We start from the raw sequence: 9,058 nt of genomic DNA, 5'->3' as shown, positions 1-9,058 counted from the left end.
GCTTTGTTCCTAGAATCCTATCCCACTAAATAAAAGAACACTAAGACTATGTGCTTGAAAAGTAGAAAGTTAGTACATTTCTCAATTTAAATACAGCAGTATAGGCAAACAGGTGACCTGAATGAGTCTTTTCAGCACACCTTAATGTAGTCATATATTATGTAACAAAAGTACTCATTCAGGCTGAGTTTTGCTATTTCATTTCTGGTCTCATTGGAATAGTTGCTATTGACTAGAATAAGACTGCTGCTAGTGTTTTATAAATAGCAGGTTTTAATGATGTAAGTAAGTCTTTCAGTGATTTAAAAACAATGAACTTTGATCAGCAGCCTGAAGGGAGATAAGATTGGGAAGCTGCTCAACCTCCCTCTCTCTTCGTGCCCCAAAGAACTTGTACCACTGAAGCTGGAACAGGAATAAACCAGGCCAAGGAATGAGGCAACTTCATGCAAAGAACATGGTAAAGGTTTGTAGAGGAAACCCTCATTCAAAGCATGTGAGGAATAACAATAAGTAATAATCACGGGATGATCTAGACATATTGTCTGCTTAAATCATTCACTCCTAGATGTTGAGAGTCAACTCAAAGGCAAGTATTGTTCTCTAAGGTGGCATTAATAGGACTCTACTCATCAGAGATAATTGCTTAGTTTTTATTCCTAGTGTCAGAGTAAGCTATAGTGTTAGTCACATTTTTCAAAGTGATGAATTTGGCTTCTAAAACAAGAGAGTAATTGCCAGAAGATATCAAATACTTCTGGATGGAATTCACAAATGCCTCTATAGCAAAGAAATTTGCATTGTTATTGTACACCATTCTCTTCACTCTTTATGACATCCTAAGAAAATGCACCACAAAGAAATACTTTCCTATGAGTGAGCCATTCTCCACCAATCACAAAGATGCTCCTGTCTTGTGCAGTGCTCTTTCTGAAGTGCTGTTTTTTGGTCATGGAGTCTCACTTCAAGGCTGAACTGCTCCCAAATCATCCCTGGGCCCCCCCTTTTTTTTCCCTTGATAATAAGTATGTTTTTATTTTTAAAACATATTAAAAAGATAACGGTCTATATGCAAAAATAAACACAAATGTACTATGGTACTTAGAATAAACTTAAAATTATATACATATATATTCAATGAGTAATATACATGTGATGAATATTGCTTAAATGTAGATAGTAACAAGATGACTGCTTTAAAACCTAAAGACAGTACATAGAAAAACAGATATAATCAAGAAATATATAAAATGAAGCTATAGAACATACTCAGTTCATTTAAAGAAATACAGGAAAAGAGGTAAATAGAAACAAAAAAATACATGGGGAAAAAGTAGGAGGTGAATTTAAGCTAAGCATTATTGATAATCACATTTAATAAAAAAGGCTCAAAACTATTATGCCAAAAGAACTAAGAATGTATTATGACTACAAATCATATTCCAAATATGGCATAAATCTTAATTAACATAGAAATTGGTCTATAATAAAAACATTAATCAAAGCTAACTCGGACACAATATGGAACACAGGTGCTTTCCATCAAGTATTGATACGCTGGGGTTGGGATCCCTGCAGAATGTGAAGAAAAAAAATCTAAAAAATTAAAAAATAGGAATGAACAATTACATATTTTTGCAAGGAAGTTTGGAAGTCTGGCCATGTGTAGCATTGTAGCAGGACAGTCCTATGACATTTTTTCTTGTCTATTGTTTTCATTTATTATTCAAACCCTTTTTATTTAGGTGGATGCCACTTGAATGTACACTCATAAGTGAAATAAATCACAGCCACATGTGTAACTATTGTGTAGTCTTCTGACTGTAAGAACTCAAAAGAAGAAATACATATAGAAAGGTATAACGAAATTAAAAGGAAAGCGAGAACTTGAGGATTAAACAACAAAGAGAGGGCAAGGAGAGAAGCTAGGAAACATGAGAGGGCCAAAACCATACATTTATATGCACAAGATGGTTAAGACAATAATCCTGAGACTCTTCAGCAGGTTTTTGAAACTAGCAGTTAATTGGAAGGATTCTCACCCTGACTAACTATATATGCCAATAACTGTGAACTAAGCAACTGCACTGAAGATAGCAATGTACAGTGTTAGGATCCCTGGGCCTCTTTACGCTCTGCTTGGTATTGAGGCTCATATACAAGCAGTTGTGCAGAGGTCGCCCAGTCGCCCATTGACCTTACACTACGGAAACTGAATCAAATAGTAAATGTAAAATAAGTAGGATGTGAGTCAAGTTGCTTTTATTTGTTAGGGGAAAATTTATATCAACAACCTAGGCGAGTGTTTTAAAATGGTTTTTAGTGTAGTGTCAAATGCTTAGTTCATGGTCTGAATAAAAGTAATATGAAGTGACAAGGGAATATACAAGCATTTGATATAAATGAGGCAAGCTTATCTGGACCTTACAGTCTGCCCTGGATATGCTTTTCTTCTTTTTTTTTTTTTTTTTTTTTTACTTGGAGGAATAGAATTTAAGGAAAATCATAGACAGGAAACTTTAAAACTTGAAATGCCCAAGGGCTCTAAAACATTTTTCAAAAGAATGCCTTCTTAGCTTTTCAACTTTTAATGACTATATTGGTTGGATTACAGCTGCACACTGGCTTTAGAAGCCATCTCGCCCCTCCTTCTGTAGGTCATCTGATCCATATATCATTGAGACACGAAGCACCAGGAACTATTTGGTTTTGGGGTTCTCAAATAATGATAAAAAATATGAAGGTAGGAGGGGTGCAACTTTTACTTTATTTTCTATTAAACTTTGGAGGTATGTGAGAAACTGAAAGTTTTTATGGACTTTATGGTTGATACCAGAAGTTCTTGGCTTAATCTCTTCCTATTTAGTAATAGTTGTGAATATTTGTGTAAGTCACTTAGAAATGTTTATTCCTATTTAGTACATGCATAGGATGGCAGTCATTGTAATTATTAATAAAAATGAAAAAAATCTTAATAGATAATTATTAAAATATACTGAACAGAATCATGACATTATTATGGAATGTGAAGAAATCCAAATGTGATTATACAAATACTTGTATGGTCTAAAGCAATATCCTAATTTAAGTTATTAATAGTAAGAATTATTCAGCATTAACGGCATATCATTTTTAAATATTGTTAGACATTCAGTCTTTATTAATAGTAATAGATGTTTGATACTCATCATTAATAATTTAGTTCAATATTAGTTTCAGAGGTCTTGCCTTCATTGACATATTCTATAGAGGTTAAGAAAAATAGAAATAAAATTTAAAATATGGTTTTATATCTTGTATAATAAATAGACTTTTCTTTGTATAAATTGAAAAAGGTTTCTTTTCACTTACTCGTTCAATTTGTGGAAATAACATATATTTTTCATTTGCTTTAGTTTAACTTCATATTTTTGAATGACTCTGAATTGCATTAGAAGTAACATAAAGTTATCTCAGTGTGTTTGTTCTGTCCCTCATTATTACATGTAGAGAAGTATAAACATTTTATGCTTGACTCACCCTCTATTTCTCATTTAGTAGTATCATTTGTAAACAGTACTTTCTTTGTGTGGCAGAAAATATACATTGCATTAGTCACCACTTGAAATAACCAGCTTATAAGGAGACAAAAGGTATACAAGTACTGGATTCAGAGGCAGTAGTTCATGCCCAGCTGGGCCCTTGCCTTTGTGACGGTGTACAGCGGAACATCAAGACAGAGAGGATGTGATGCAAAGGGGAAACAAAAAAGCAGAGACAGGAAGCAGTCAGGACCCTGTGAGCTCGGTCATGACTATGCCTCCAACAACCTCACTTACTCCCACTAGGCTCTGCCCTGCAGGTAAGCCACAGGCCAGAGACCACGCCTTCAAAACATGAACTTTGGAGAACACATGAGATCAAAATCACTAAAAATGAAAGCATGACAATTATAACCTAATTAAATATCACAATGCTGCTCAAATTTTAGCAGACATTTCAGAATACAGGGTTTGTTCTGAACCCTGGGCTTATCAGAAACATTGTTTTGCATTTAAGTACTTCCATTGAGTCCAGGTATCAAGAATGTGTAAAGAATTAAAACACATTAAATTTTATGTGAAATAAGTAGAGGTTAATGTAAATGAAAAGCTTGCATATTGTCATTAACTGCAGTATCCAGAAGACAAAAGAAAACATGTATACTAGATGTGCAGTATAAACATGTCTGTGTATAATTTACACAAACATAAACATTTTAGAAATTATAGCTAAATATTTATATCTATTGTGGCACTTATTCTTTAAAACAAATCTAGACAGTATTAACAGACTTCAGAGATGGGAATGAATTACAATGCTGAAGATTTAGAGAGCAAACAAGTTGCTCAACACTACTTAGCTAGTAAGAGTCAGAGCCAGGTTAGGAATTTGGGTCTGCTTAACTATGAAGTTCATTACCACTTAATCTCTGCACTTCATTCCTCTTTGATTAAAATATTTTTTAAAAGGTGTATTTTCAATTATGATTTTAATATACAAATTTCAGGTAATAATGTTAATACATAATTTAAGTTGAAAATTATCATTTTCTTCTGAAGAGTCACCATTTCCTCTTAGTGTTTTATAGATCACAGGTTAAACTAATGCATAATAATTAAGAAAAATTTGCCATGAACTGTATTCTCTTAAACATGATCACATGATCTCAGTCCTCATACATAGTAACCTTAGTGGGTATTCTTATTTAACACACTATGAGAAATAAAACAGATCACCTTGTGTAGACTCATAGCTAAAGAAGGATTGTGAATTTTTTATAAGTTTGATGAGAACCCATTGAAGTTTTGATCAGTCAGATAAGAGGATTCATTTTAAGATGCAAAACTATTTGTTGAGTAAAGAATTCAGCCACAAGAGTCAATGCCACAAGAAAACTGGATAAGAGATGATGGTTATAATCAGGTAATACATGATGATGTGTGGACTGATGTTGTGTTCAAACTCAATATACAGGTAGGAGGTGGTAATATTTGGACCAGAGTACAGTGAAATTCATTGTGTGTTTCAAAGTCAGTTCTAGGAGATTTACTGATAGTTTGAACAAAGGGTACAAAAGAAATGTAATTCTAGGACATCACCAGATTTTGGTGTTAGCAACTGTGTAAATGGACTTACTGAGAGAATGAACACTGGTTATGAGAAAATTTGAGCGAAATGCCAGAGATTAGCTGAGGACACATTTGTACTTAGATAAATACCCCGCACAGCTGAGAACTGTGTTAAATAGTAAATGAATTGCTACGCAATCTGCTCACAAAATAGAATCCTTTGATAAAACTTTCCAAAGAAAAGATTATTTATAGTAATATTTTTCTGGTAAATATTTAATTTACTATTATTTGTAATATTATGAAAGTGGAATACATTAGTATATCAGGATAGCTATCACAAAGTTCTACAGCGAGATAGCTTACAAAACAATAGAAATTTACTCTGGAGGATAGTTAAGTCCAAGACCAAGGCAGATTCACTGCCCACTTAGGGCCCTATTTCTGGCTCATAACAGCTGTGCACAGCCCTGTTGAAAAAGGCAAAGCAGCCCTTTGGAGCCTCTCTTGGAAGGGCACAAATCCACAGGGCTCTTCTTCCGGCGCTCTCACTTCCCCACTTGTTCTAGCTTTTTACACAAAGGCCATTGGATTTTGGATTTCACTGTACAAATCTGAGGGCAAGTAAACATCCTGACTATGGTAAGCAATAAAGCAAATACGCTTAAGGATAATTAAAATGACAATATATGTGTTTATGTGTTTAGACCTCTCATACTATTGCTTGTAAAACTACTAAATATTCTTATTGTTCAAAAACTTCAAGACATTAACAAAAATCAAAAGTGTATTCACTAGCTCTTATATTAAAGACAAACTTACCTGAAAATAAATCTTTCAGTGCTGGGAATGTAGCACAGTTGTAGGCTATTTGTCTAGTCTGCATAGGGTATTAGGTTAGACACACAGTGCTGTAAAAATAAACAAAATAAAACAAGATAAGCTTTCAGGCTAATCTCTTGATCAGGGCAGGCCAGAAAAACAGGATTATATTTAATAGCGCCAAAATTTTATAATCAAATAAAGTTTTTATTCAGCTCTGTGTCTGTTGCTTCCCAGGAAAAAACATCATTAGAGTTTATGTCTAAATATTGAAGTTTAAATATATTAATCATACATGGGAAAATATTTTCAAAGCCATTTTGATAATGCAACTTTTCTGAAGTGTAATTTAACAAACAATCACTAAAAGCAAATTTTCCTGTGTACTTTTATGGAAATTGTCTTAAGGAATCTTCAATCTTGGTCCATCACTAAGGTGTTAACTGTGTCTCTCATTCTAGAAAAGTCTATGGGACATTGGAAATTATTTTAGAGACTTTTGCACAAGTAATAATATTGATTTTTATAGATATGTATTTAATATATTATAAACATTTCAAAATTGATTGAAATGTTTTAAAACAATCCTTTTGGTTTTACAGTTTTATTTTACCAGTGTAAGTATACAAAAATTTCTTAAAGGCCATATATCAACATTTTCTACAAAGTCGCTAGACATATGAGACTTGAGATTTCTGTAGAGTTTTCTATCCTTTCAAATATATCTATATTGTAAATCTGTTTTATATAAAGTTAAATGCTAGTGCTTGGGATATATCATTATGGTGATATAAAGAACATTGAACAAGGTTTAAGACCTGAATTTATCTCAGCTCTAGAGTACAATCTGTCTAACCATAGAATCTTCATGGAAAATGATGATCTATCATAAAATCCATGCCAGATAATAGATATACATGGAGCACTGGATTAGGAAAGTTTTTTTCTTTTTTGTGTTCCAAAAATGTTCAAGATATTTATTTGTCACCTTTCTACATAAAGAAATATAAATTTTTTCATGTGTTCTTGATGGAGTCCAAGGTCCGGTCAGCATGACCTCAGGCCTGTAGTGTTGCTCTTCAGTTGGAAGAGGTAAGTGGAATAAAACAATAGCACATTATGGACAAATAGGAGTGAGCAAGTGGCTAGAATAACAAGAGATTCGAAACACATTATTCTCCAAAAACCAAAGTGAATAAGGACATTAGGAATGGTAAGAGACTAAGAGAATACAGAGGAAGGATTTTACACTGGTTCTCATTTTAGAGAATAAAAGATAGTTGAAAGACTAGTGCAATGGTGAGCTGTCAAAAACTTAGATGTATAGATATGAAAAATAAGTACATTCATTGAATTTGACCCTACCCATCATTACATTGAATTTACTCTGATTCGCACACAAAATCCATGGAGCAGAAGACGCCAAAGTTCTTCACCCGTATCGCCATCCACCGCCTGATCACACGCTTGGCACTTTTCTCTTCCTAGTGTGAGCTTTCACTTTTTACTCTTCTTTCCAAATAATGAAAAATTTTCTTCAATTAAAATAACCACCAAAGGGCTGGTGAGATGGCTCAGTGGTCTAAAGCACCTACTTAGAACAAGCTTAGCAAAGCACAGGGACTGCGATTCAATCCCCCAGCACCACATGCCAGCCAGCCCCGCCCCCTGGTGGGCTGAGCTGGCCACACACACACACACACACACACACACACACACAAATAAAAAAATTAAAAAAAATAACCATCAAAAAATCCTTTTAAATGATCTTTGCATATTGTGATTTAAATAAATCGCATGTGTGGAAAACAGCTTGTTCATGTTTAAAGTTTGCAAAGAGTCACAAAAGCCTGTAAAAGTGATAGAAAGCTAGGTTTGGAATGCACTGTTCTAATGACTAGCCAAGCCCTACTATCGATTCTGGGGAATCATGGCCCTGAAATTACAAATTCTTTTGCTCTTCTAACCTCTCGAGAGGGTCTCACCTTACATTCACTGATTAAAAGACATGCAGCCAAGTGTCTCCTTGGAGTGCCTATGAAACAGAATGAGTAATGCCTTTTTAAATTAGTGATAGAGAAGCACAAAGCTTGGAGAAGCTGAGCTCCTTTTCCTCATCTGAACTTTCTTTGATGAGAAAATAAGGCTGAAAAACATGTGAGAATGTATTGTCTCTTGAGAGACCTAGGACTTCAGACTCCAGCTTAAGATGTTTAAAAATATGAGAAACTTCATTTCTGGAGTTCTGATAACTATTTTCCTCAGAAATATAAATCTGAGAAACAGAAATGTAAAGTGAAGAGGGAGAGTATGGCTTTTCCTGTCACAATTTGACTCATTGCTCATAATTTTTCAGATATTAGAAAAAGGGTCTCTTGACTCTAAGAAGACAATAGGAAGAATGTCTAAGTCTCTGCTAATAAAAGAGAGAGAAAAGGCAAAAAGAGTGAAGCGTACAAATAAAGTAGAGAATGGAAGATCTCTCACTATGCCATTATTTGTCTGAGCTGTGAAGCTTTTATCTGAAGTTTCTCGGGCTACCCTGGGAGCATCAGGTGCTTTCTTTCTTAACCAAATTCTACCTCAGAAAGGGTTCATAATAAATATTTCTAATATTACATAAACACTCAAAAACATTTGTTACTTTATTGGTACACAGTGGATTCTTTCAGTAATTCTACTTGTTATCAAGTAAATAATCTTCCAGGCCCCTTCGTCAGGTGGGGCTGCCATAACCTATGACTATGGATTGGCTGCTGTATTTCCTCTTCACCACTCTGGAGGCTGGAAGTCCAGCCCTGCAGTCCAGGGATGGGAGCAGGCCTTGGTCCTAGTTTACAGTCTTCTCCCTGCAGCCTCCTGTAGCAGACAGCAGAGAGGAAGGGGAAGTTCTCATGTGTCCCCGTATAATGGCCTTAATCCCAATCACGAAGGCCCAGGCTTCATCACCTAATTACCTCCCAACAATAGCCCACATTCTAACATCATTACACTGGGGGTGACAGTGGCCCCCAGTCTGTCTGAAAACCAAGAAAACCACCAAGAATAAGAAAAGGATTCTCAGAGAATTCAGAAACCTACAAAACAATGTAGAGTTTTAGAACCAGTGGCCTGTAAATCTTTGAAAGAATGTAGAAGAGAAGAAG

Source organism: Octodon degus, unplaced genomic scaffold (assembly GCF_000260255.1).
Source record: "Octodon degus isolate 3935 unplaced genomic scaffold, OctDeg1.0 scaffold00118, whole genome shotgun sequence".
Taxonomy (NCBI): Eukaryota; Metazoa; Chordata; class Mammalia; order Rodentia; family Octodontidae; genus Octodon; species Octodon degus.
Note: the sequence above shows the minus strand (reverse complement) of the source record.